This window comes from Anomalospiza imberbis, chromosome Z, assembly GCF_031753505.1.
Source record: "Anomalospiza imberbis isolate Cuckoo-Finch-1a 21T00152 chromosome Z, ASM3175350v1, whole genome shotgun sequence".
Lineage (NCBI taxonomy): Eukaryota > Metazoa > Chordata > Aves > Passeriformes > Viduidae > Anomalospiza > Anomalospiza imberbis.
Window position 1 is genome coordinate 12799670 of NC_089721.1, and position 10490 is coordinate 12810159.

Sequence of the window (10490 nt, forward strand, 5' to 3'; positions counted from 1 at the left end):
AATATGTTCAGGATGTTTTGCTCTGGATTAGGCCCAGTTCAGGGTATTCAGCTCTGAAAAGCACATTCGCTGCTTGCACCACCAGGAGGTGATGCAAGCACAAACACTTTTTGCCGAGTTTCTTCCCTCCTGCTTGTACCCCATGGTAATGGTTGGCCTGGAGCTAAGGATGGAAATCCCAGCTCAGTACCTTCCTTTGTTTTCAGAACACTGTCTCATCACTTCTTTAGCCCACAGGATACCTGGAAATTAACTTAAAGCTTCTCACTTTTAGAAGCCACATTGGATTTTATCCCAATTGAGTGCCCAGCAATGGCTCAGGCAGACAGAAGCATGACTACAGGCCTATACCAGCACAATTACAGCATAAAAACATTCTTCTGAACCAAAAACCCCCTTCTTCCAGGGCCTGAAATGCTTAGAAAGTGGGTTTCATTTATCACACAGTGAAGGAACAAAATTATGGAGAAACTAAATCTCAGGTTCCATCTTGTAAGGCACCTTAGCAGCAGAAGAGGGGACTGTAACCAACCAGAAATGCTGCAGATGGGCATCCCTCACTCAGTACTCAGCCACCTCACCTCATTGTGAAAAGTGGGTGGAAAAGCAGCCACCCTTTGCACAGTACCCTGCTTTCCAAACCAGCCTCCAAGGGAGAAGGAAGCACCATCTGAGTGTGAATCTGAGCTGGTCTGTCCCAGGAGAGAGTCACTCATCCTCCATAATACTGGCTGTAATAGAGAGCACCTCCGGCACCATAGCAAGGAACCTGCAGCAGCCACCACTGCAAGGCCACAGAGGGATGAATGCAGGGGAGGGATGGCAGCATTTTGGCCACAAGCTCTTGTTCTGCTTAATCAGCCTGGCCCACAGTTCATGGCTGGACCATGAGCATCCCTGCACATGAGCTGGCACCACCACTTTTTCCTAAAGTGTCTGTCACATGGCAATGTGAGACCACATTTCCCATTTACAGTTGCTGCCTAAATTATTTCTGTCACTGTTGAAATCATTCAGCAAATTAACTCTCTCTTGGTACCCATAGGCACTGGAGCACTGGAGTGAGAGAGGGATGCTGAGGTCTGAGACAGTGAACAAGAACAGATTTGGAATTCCCAAAATATCACCCTCAAGACATGCTAGATACTGCATCTGTGCTTAGTTCTTCTGTGAGAATTGGCACTTCTGGAGTGCTATCAAACTGGAGGGACAACAGAGCTGTGAGGCACTTGTTCCCCATAGCTTAACAGATAGTCTAGATAAAACACCTGTCATTTCACATAGCTAACTCAGCTCAGTTCAGATGGTATCATGAGCACCTGCAAGCATACCTAGAGTGCAGGAGGCAGCAGGTTATGCCACAGTTGATTTCCCCAACATTATCTGCAACGTCTGTCAGCCTCAAGGAAGCTGCATACTGCCTGCCTACAGGCTTTGGATGCTCCCTGGGAACCACCTCTCAGAATCTGACCCAAATCATGGAAAGTGTATGGGGGAAAGGCTCTGTTCCAGGCCACTGGAAATACACCTTGCAACTGCAGGGGCCATCTGCTGTGCTGGCCTTTCTTGCATAGAGACAGAAGGTCTAGTAATGTGTGTATATAGGGCAACTACTAGAAACTGAAATTTTCCTTTACAGGTTCCACAGACTTATTTCTATTTACTTCCAGACAGTTTGCTGGTAGATCTCAGCTTCTTGAAAGAGGTAATGTTGCTGAAAACACGGAAGATCAGAAAATAAGATCCTGCCTGACCGGAAAACAAAGGGACAGAAAAACTTCAAAAAGAACTGTGCAAAGCAATAATGATCCTTGATAAACAGTGATAACTACTATCAAACAAATCTGATAATTATCAATCAAAGTAAGTCACCTTGTTTGATTAAAACAGGATCTGAAAGCCACCTCACTGGGAAAAGGTGAAGGGAACTGGGTGCACTCCTAACCCGGGCTCCTTCTCCAATGCACCCATTCCCAGCTCAGACTCTGTGCAGAAAGTTGTGATTCTGTGACTCTGCTGTTTTCTCCAGGGCCTATCCTGGGACAAACTTCCTTTCTCTGCAGAATCTGAACCAGTAAGCCCTGCCCAGGATTACCAGCAGTTTCCATGAGGCACAGAGCTGTGGTTCGTGGCTCTGTACAGTTGTTTCAGAGGCAAGAGTTGACATGTACTGTGGGGTTTCCTCTTCTCTTAGATATTTCTCAAATTCATGAAGTTCAGCCCATGAGTGAGGCTGGTTTGGCATTTATCAAAGTCCTTTCCACAAGTGCTTTGTCCCCATCCTGGCACTCTTAAGGGAAGGCAGCCAGGCACACTGCAATGGTGCCTGGCTTTCTGTCAGACACAGAGTGAGAAAAAGAATAAGAATGGTGTATCTCATCTTCCTTGGAACAATAGCACATTAACACTAAGGACAGGAATGAACAAAGCCTAGGAGGGAAAAAGGATTTTCTTTGCTGCAAAGTACTTTTTCACATCATAGAGGCCCAGTGCCACATGAAAGCTCAATCCTGCAAATCTGCAATATGTGAATGACCTTACATCTCCAAAGAGGCTTTTTGGGTGACTTGAATCAATTAAGATACGGAATTGCACAATTACTAGCCCAATTCCTCCAGGTCTACTGAAGGCAAACTTCACCACTAGGGAGCACCAATAGACAAAGTTTTTTAGAGCTTTTCTGTATTGAAATCAAAGTATGACTATAAACTACAAAATACATTTAACAATGCTACAATAAATATTTTAAATTGCGATTTTTTATAACTATCCACTGAGAAACTAAATGAATCAGAATTAATGGGGCAAGAGATTTTAGTTTATTTGATCACTAGGCAAGTCCTGTAAATGGATACCCACTAAGAGCTCTGCTGATTCATCTCTGCAATTCATGGATAATTTTTTTGAAGTTTCAGTATGATTGGTAAATTTATCATCATAAAAACCCCACAAATACCAGGCAATGAAGGAATCTTTCTCTACTAGAGATGAACTTTCTAGGTCAAATCCAAAGTACATTACAGAGCCAAGAGAACAAACAGCTTGTTTTTTCTGTGGCAAATCAAGATCAGAGGTGCCTGTCAGTGTTTAGCAGTGACTCAGAGGTAAAGAAAATTCAGAGCTGTAGCTCAAGTCCCATGTCACACAGCAGAACTGCCTGACAAGAGGTGTTTACTAACAGCTCACCCTGTACACTTTCAGTTCCTCTTCCACTTGCTGGAACCACAAGCCATTCTTATCCTCTCTTTCTCTCTGAGTTGGACACAAAACATTAGCATTGCTAAATACCTCTGCAGAGTGAGGTGACATTAAGAACGTGTCAGACTCTGCTCTGGCTGTTCTGACTTTATCTGTATGCTCCATCAACCAGGTTGCACCAGGGTGTTCAGGGGCCTCACAACAATGAAATGAAGACAAAGGCTTAAGTCAACACAACTTTGACACTAAATGGCTTTGTGGACAGAGATCAAAGCATAAAACAAACTGATAGTTAAGATAATATTTCAAATCTTATCTTCTGTTTCTGACACTAGAAGATGGGATTAGATTTGATAATTCAAGGACTCAGGAACCACTCAAGTTGCCAGTCTTCCTAGTCTTTATTTTCCCCAAAAACCAGGATGTTGAAATACAGCCCTGGCATACCTCAGACCAATTCCCACTAAACAGAGGCTGTTCAAATGGAGGCTATTTTATAGCCACTGCTCAAAGGGGATCTCCTCTGTGTTTGGAGGCATGGCAGCAAGGACATTCTCCAAACAAACATGCTTGTGCCATAGCTGTCAAAAGATGGGTGATGCAAAGCTCTGCAGACCTGATGCAGTGGATGATGTGAAAGCTGTAGTGGTTATTTTATGGAAACTAACCTGCATTCATTAAGCCTGCCAGGATAACCCATTTTCAGTTGGATTAAGGCTATTACCTTCATCAGTGGCATGTTATTTCTTACCTTGTCCTTCCCAGTAGTCACATCAATGTAGTGAATGTGCTCTAAATATCATGAGAAGGTGTAATTGAATTCAGTACGAAAGCTCCTGCTCACTTGTATATTGCAATAACACTTAAGGTGACATTCATGATCACATACAGAGGGACAGCTTCTGTGCTGTGGTGCTGCTGGGCTGGCCAGATGTGCCAATCCCAGCTGAGGATGCCTTAGTCCACCCAAGCATTGTGGATTTGAGGCAAATGAGACTGGAAGAAGTGGGGCAGCTGAGGGGAAATTAAACTGAGAACAGTAGTTGCATACCTGATTTATGCTTGATACATTCTCCAAAGCTGGATAGGAGAAACCAAACAGAGGGTGAAAGTCTTGAGGGTTTCTGGGCATTGTATGGACTACAGAAAGCAGAAATGAAACAATGCCCTGTGTTGGTAGACAATGCTTCCCTTTTCATACAAGAAGTACTAATTCCTGTTTTAGGATCGTGATTTCTGACCTGCCTTTATAGCCATAGCATCCATGTAAAGGTCGGCTCTCCAAAGTGCTTGTGAGCCACAATCTCAATGGAACAAACAGACAAAGTTTTGTGTCAGGCAGGAGTGCATGAAAGGAGCCCTGAGCTGTGAGGGGTCCCGAGGTCTCTGCTGCAACTCTGCTGTGATTTGACCAGTGGTATGTCTGAGCAGACCTAAAAATCAAACCGTGGCTCTTGTCAGCTGAGGTGTAAATGCTTATCAGGGCTCATGAATACTGTTGTTCTGGGAAGATGTTCCTCTGGTTGGTACATGTGTGACCCAGCCTGTACATTGCAGGGCATTGCTAGCTACTAAAGAGCTGAAGATCAGCCTCAGCTTTCCACAAAGCCTGTGTCTGACAGGACTGCCTGCCCTGCAAGCCAGCAAACACAGCTTCAGCAAACAGGGGATGAACTGCCAGGTGCACATGGAGACTGCTGACCTCTGCTCATTTGCACTCATGTCCTGAAACACACCCTGTTTGCAGTGGTTCTGACCATCAGCTACAGCATCTGCTTACAGTTAGCCTTCTTCAAACAAAGCATTATACAGATCCTACTGCATTTTTCCAAGGACTCCACTGCAAGCACCCCCAGGGGAAGAAGGGAAGTGGACTAAGCTGTCTGCCAAAGCATTCGGCTTTCCTGGACTACCCCAAGCCCCTGTCCCAGCAGCAGCAGCAGTAGGATCTGGTCCTGGAGACAGGCTGTGTTTCTAGACATCTGCTGCTGCAGGACAGTGCTGTTTGCCCAGGCTCCAGCACTGCTGAACCTGTATTTTGAGAAAGGCCTAGGTGAACAGGAGGCATCCCTGACCTGGTGCTAATGAACTCAGTCACAACTGCATCGCTATAAAACTGTTTCAACACCATTCAGCTCAGATGAGATATTTTTGTTTCATGTTGGTGCAAGTGGGAAATGTTGAAGTCTAATGTGCTTGCAGTGATTGACAGGCTCACAAGGGGATCCAAAGATATCTCACTATCTGTCTGAGACAGCTTTTAAAATTGAGCTTACAGTAGTCAATCCTTCTTCAGAGACTAAATGAGTTTAAAAATCATCCCAGTAAACCAACACTCAATTTACAAAAATAAACTCAGGGGGCAGGGAGTGAATTCAGGTAGGTTTCAGCCCCCCAAGTAAGCCCCACTGAAGATGAAAGATGGTTTATGGTGTACCTGTTCTGCAGATAAGCAGAAGACTTGAGATAATTCTATAATTATATGTGTGCCCTTCTCTGGAAGCAGTGGCTATTTTCATACCTCAGCCCAATAAAGGAAATGTGAGAGGCATCTGTGCTGTGTTTATAGCTCCATTAGCCTTTCTTGAACTGTAAATTACTTGGCAGTGGCTGAGACAAAAGGGAAAGGCAGGGCTGGATTGCGAAGGAAAAGTTTGAAGTTCACAGCTAATTAAAGTCTTTCAGATTTTACTGCCTAAAGTTATAGCTCCTTTGAAAATTTTCTCCATAATTATAAAGCTCATTAGAAGAAATCAGCACATTTAGTATATGTTTAGTTGTAGAACAGACTACTGTAAAACACACTTTTTCATATATTTTCTTTATAACCTTTCAACTATGATCATTTTCCATGGAAATCTTCACTTTTCTCTCTTTCTTACTCTTCATTAGTCAGTGAATAAACTAATGAGTTCTGGCTCTGCCTAGCACAGTTGAAATTTTCGGAGAGAAGGGAGTTAGGAGCAATAAATTGTACTCCCATTTTCAGCCCCCTGGTTTAACCACAATGACAACACTAGGAGAACATAAAGGCACAGCCTGTGAGGACCAGTAGCAGGAGGCACAGTGTTGTAATGGCATCTGGAGCATTATCAGTAGCACAGTTTGAGTAATTGCATTAATTGCCTTTAATTACACTCTGTGACCTGAAGCGGGCTGCTTCCAAGAAACATGACACAATACTAATCACGATGGGTTTAGAAAGTAACTTGAATAAGTATGTGGTTAGGTCTTTGTAATGAAAGCTGCAGCTGGAGCGACAGGCATGCTGTATTTGTGCGCCTGTTTTACAGGTCACCCATAACAGAAGTAGAGGACAAAGCAGAAGATTTTTCTTCCTAGAGTGAAACCTATACAAAGGGCAAATATGGAAATGATGTTTTGCTTTCCTTTTCATAAATGTGACCTCTTTCTCCCGCCATTAGTGTTCCTATTCCTATGGAAAATCTTTAGAGGTGATGGGTTTCGCCACAGTTCCTTTGCCATGGGCACAATGCAAGTGGTAAATGACCACAGCTTTCCACAAATCCTGAAAGGATTCTTTTTCTCCAAGTCAGCTTGTCTCCTTTTTAGTTGCAGTTCTGCAAAGATGAATAAATGCGTTGCGACAAATCTGTTCAATGCTGGACAGAATTTCCTGATGAAAGACAAATGTCAGTGGAGGAATTGCATTAGAAAGGCATTCCCTAAGCTCTCCAGCCAAGTCTTGGGATGGACCCAAACTCCCAGTCTGACACCCCAGCAGAGCTAGGATGTTTGCTGGTACACACGTGCCTCAGCACAGGCAGACAGGCTTTTGAGGTGGTCTGCTGTGGAAGCCAGCATTACTGTTTCTCTGTCGCTCTCGTGTTCTACAGCGGGATGGAGCTGCTGATGTTGCCATGCCACCTTTACATCGCTCACCTGCAATTATGGGAGCTGCACTCTTCTCCATGACTCAGAATGTTTTATTCATGATCCATTTATGGCAAGACAAAGCACAGGGAACTCTGATGATACTGGAACTCCTTTGCATGCTAATGGCAAGGGTTTCAGCTGTGAGTCCCTAATTCTCATGCTTTACACTGACATTGCATGTTTGAAGGAGAGTTGCATTCTGAACCTGCTGCACGTACATTTATCTGCATGTGACCTGCATGCAGAGTGCAGCTGGCAGTTTAAATTTGGTGTGCATGCCTCTGTATGCAAGGATAACTGCATGCTTGACTGCTTGAACACCTGTATGAAGATGGAGGAAAAAGTGATACACTGTGTCTTATGATTCAGGCAGTCACCTTCTCACTCTTTCCATCAAGCTCCTTCAGAGTGGTGAGACCCGCAGGCTGATCCCCACCTTGGCTGCCTCTGAGCTGCACTGTAAAGCCTTCCATGCCCAGGAAAATAAAGGGGGAATCTATATTATGCCTACTCCTGCTGCTATTTCCTCTGTAGCAGACATAAGTGGAAACTCATACAGTTAGACTGATGAAAAGGAAAAATCAACTTCTGCCTTGCCCTTCATTGTGAATATCTATGCAGTCATAGACTGTCCTTTACCTGCCCAAGGTGTCAGTAGATCCTCAGTGAGTCCTTTTTGAGTTTCTGATAGTCAGCCTTATCTGTATTGACCAATTTTGAGTTGCTCAAGACATGGATCCTGTAGGTCACACTGTGATTTTGTTTAAGTCTACCCATCACATGACTCATAGTTTTACATTTATTTTTAGTTGTCTTAAAAATGTATTGCAGGTGGCATATGTATATATTTATAAAGGAACTCAGTGGTTATATGCAAGTGCCAAAAAGACATAACAATCAACTGACAGTTTGACCAGGGTCCACATAATTCTTCTTAACTCCTACTTTGGAAGCAGGAGGAAAATAAAGGAATAAAGGGACTTAAAATCTCCAAAACCACCATTTACAAGTAACTGAATCTTGACCTTTCTAATTGGTTTCAAAACAAACAAAATCATTCCGGAAACCAGCAGCGAGTCTATGACTCCCTCAACTGTCCCTGAAAACCCTAATCTAAGGCCTTGCTCCTATTGTCATTGAAATAATGAAATTAATGAAATTCAAGATAGGGCAGCAGAGGGAAGTGTAGCCCAGACAACCAAACACCAGGTTAGGAACTAGAAATTACAAAACCAAGTCTCATATCTCCTTTTCTATGGATTATGCCAAGTCACTCACTTTTCTTGCCCTTTTCTTTATCTATTTTTAGACTCAGGGGTTTATTCATCTACTTAAAAAAAAGATCTGTTCATCTCTATGTCCCTTACATGATCTTCGAGTTATTAATTTTCTTGGATAAAGACATCACTGACAGTCGGGTCTGCCTCTCATCACGCATTTGGGAACAGCCTGGACTTCCCTTTTCACTGCCTGCAACTGTATGAACTCACACAAGAGACAAAAGAAGACAGTGCTGTGCAGGAAAGGGGAATAGACCATGAAGGCTTTTGTTCTGTGCTTGTGAACCACAGGGACACAGGATGCAAGAAATCTGCTGATGGAGGAAGCTAGTGAAGATGCAAGCCTATAGTGCCCTTCAGGATTTAACCCCACAGGAAGGAGGTCTCATGACTAATACAGCATGCTCTGCCAATGATTATGCCCTGGTGCATTATCATTGCTAACTGCAGGCATTCTGAAGCTTGCTTTCCCACCCACACCTCCTCCACTAAATCCACCTATTCCCAGTGTTTGGGCATGGACAGCCCTGCTCTCAGATTCCTTAAACATTCACAGCACATGACCAGCACAGCTGTAATACTCATTTTTCCTTGCCCAGATGGTGACACAGCAATAACCTGCTGCCACTGTCCTCCACAGGTCCCTTTCTCTCCAGACAGCCAGCCCTCCATGCAGTCACTCAATCCTATCTGCACAGAGGCTTGGCACCACTCTGGGCTGCCCTGACTGTGGTTTCTCCTTCACAGGCTGCAACACACTGCCATCATGGCACCATGCACTTGGCACCACAAACTGCATGTAGGCCTCATGGTGATGCCTTGGAGAGGCTACCTAGAACAGAGGCTAGACAGAGCTAGAAAATAAAGTAGATATTTTTTTGAAAGGCCTTTAAAGGATACAACTTGGGCAGTGCAGGAGCCTTGTAGAGGCTACACTCAAGACGGACAACAGTCATCAGTTTTCTTAGCCAAATATAAGTTTGGTCTATTTGCATATCAGGGGTTAATTGTCCAATTACAGCTTCAGGTAATTAAGTCATATTCCCCCAGTTTGCTCCCCTCAATTCACTTTTGTTTACATTTTTTGGGCCTGAGTCTGAGATGATGACCTTGGTTCCCATCTGAGAAAGGATTGTTTTGTCTGATCAAACTGTGAGGAGAACTTACTAACACTATATATGAAGTTTCAGAGTTATACACTAATGCAGTATAGGATCTGAAAAATATAAAAGCTAAAACTTAAGGCATCAATGGTGACTATGAAAGGGCATTGGTGGGTTTGGCTATAGAGGTTCCCATTTCAACTTTTGAAGTCAGTCTTGACGAAAAACCTCGAACAAGCTGAACACATTGCAGCATCAGTATATTGCAATTGCCAGCCACACAGAACATTACATGAACACTTGCTCAACACCACCTTTGCCCCATAAAGATAGTCATAATGAGAGGGTTTTCAGCACTGCTAATGCTGGTGAAGAAAGCTGACTGCATCACTGCAGTAATTTAGCTCAAGGGAACCTGTAGAAACAAATGAGGCAACATATATCACAGATGTGCCTTTTTTTTCTGCTATTCACCCTAGCCAACAAGGTCATGCAAAATATCTTTCATTTCATTACAGGCAATTTGAGTCATTAACATCAAGCTGACATTGTAGTGTTAATTCTGTTCTGCCGTGGTAAGAAAATGGCTAGTGACCTGAATTTTGCACAGACACAGTGAAATTGCAATGCTGCAGCCAAGGTCAGTTCCATCTCTGGGTATAAACAGGCTGTTCCTTCAGACAAGGATTAGAAAGGTCATGCTGTACTGGGTCTGATTGAAGCAAAGTTCACAGCCTTTGCAGTGCTGTGCTTTGCATTGGTAGCTGAACAGGTGTTGATAACACACCAATGTTTTGGCTACTGCCAAGCAGCGCTCTCCCTCTGACATCCTTTCCCCCACCAAAGGGGATGGGTGTGGGCAAGATCCTGGGAGGGGACACAACCAGGCCAGCTGAGCCAAATTAACCAAAAGGATAGTCCATACCACGTGATGTCAGCTCAGATATTCAAGCTAAGGGAGAGAGGAGGAAGGGGGGGCATTACTGAGTTTTCAATGTTTGCCTTCCGGAGG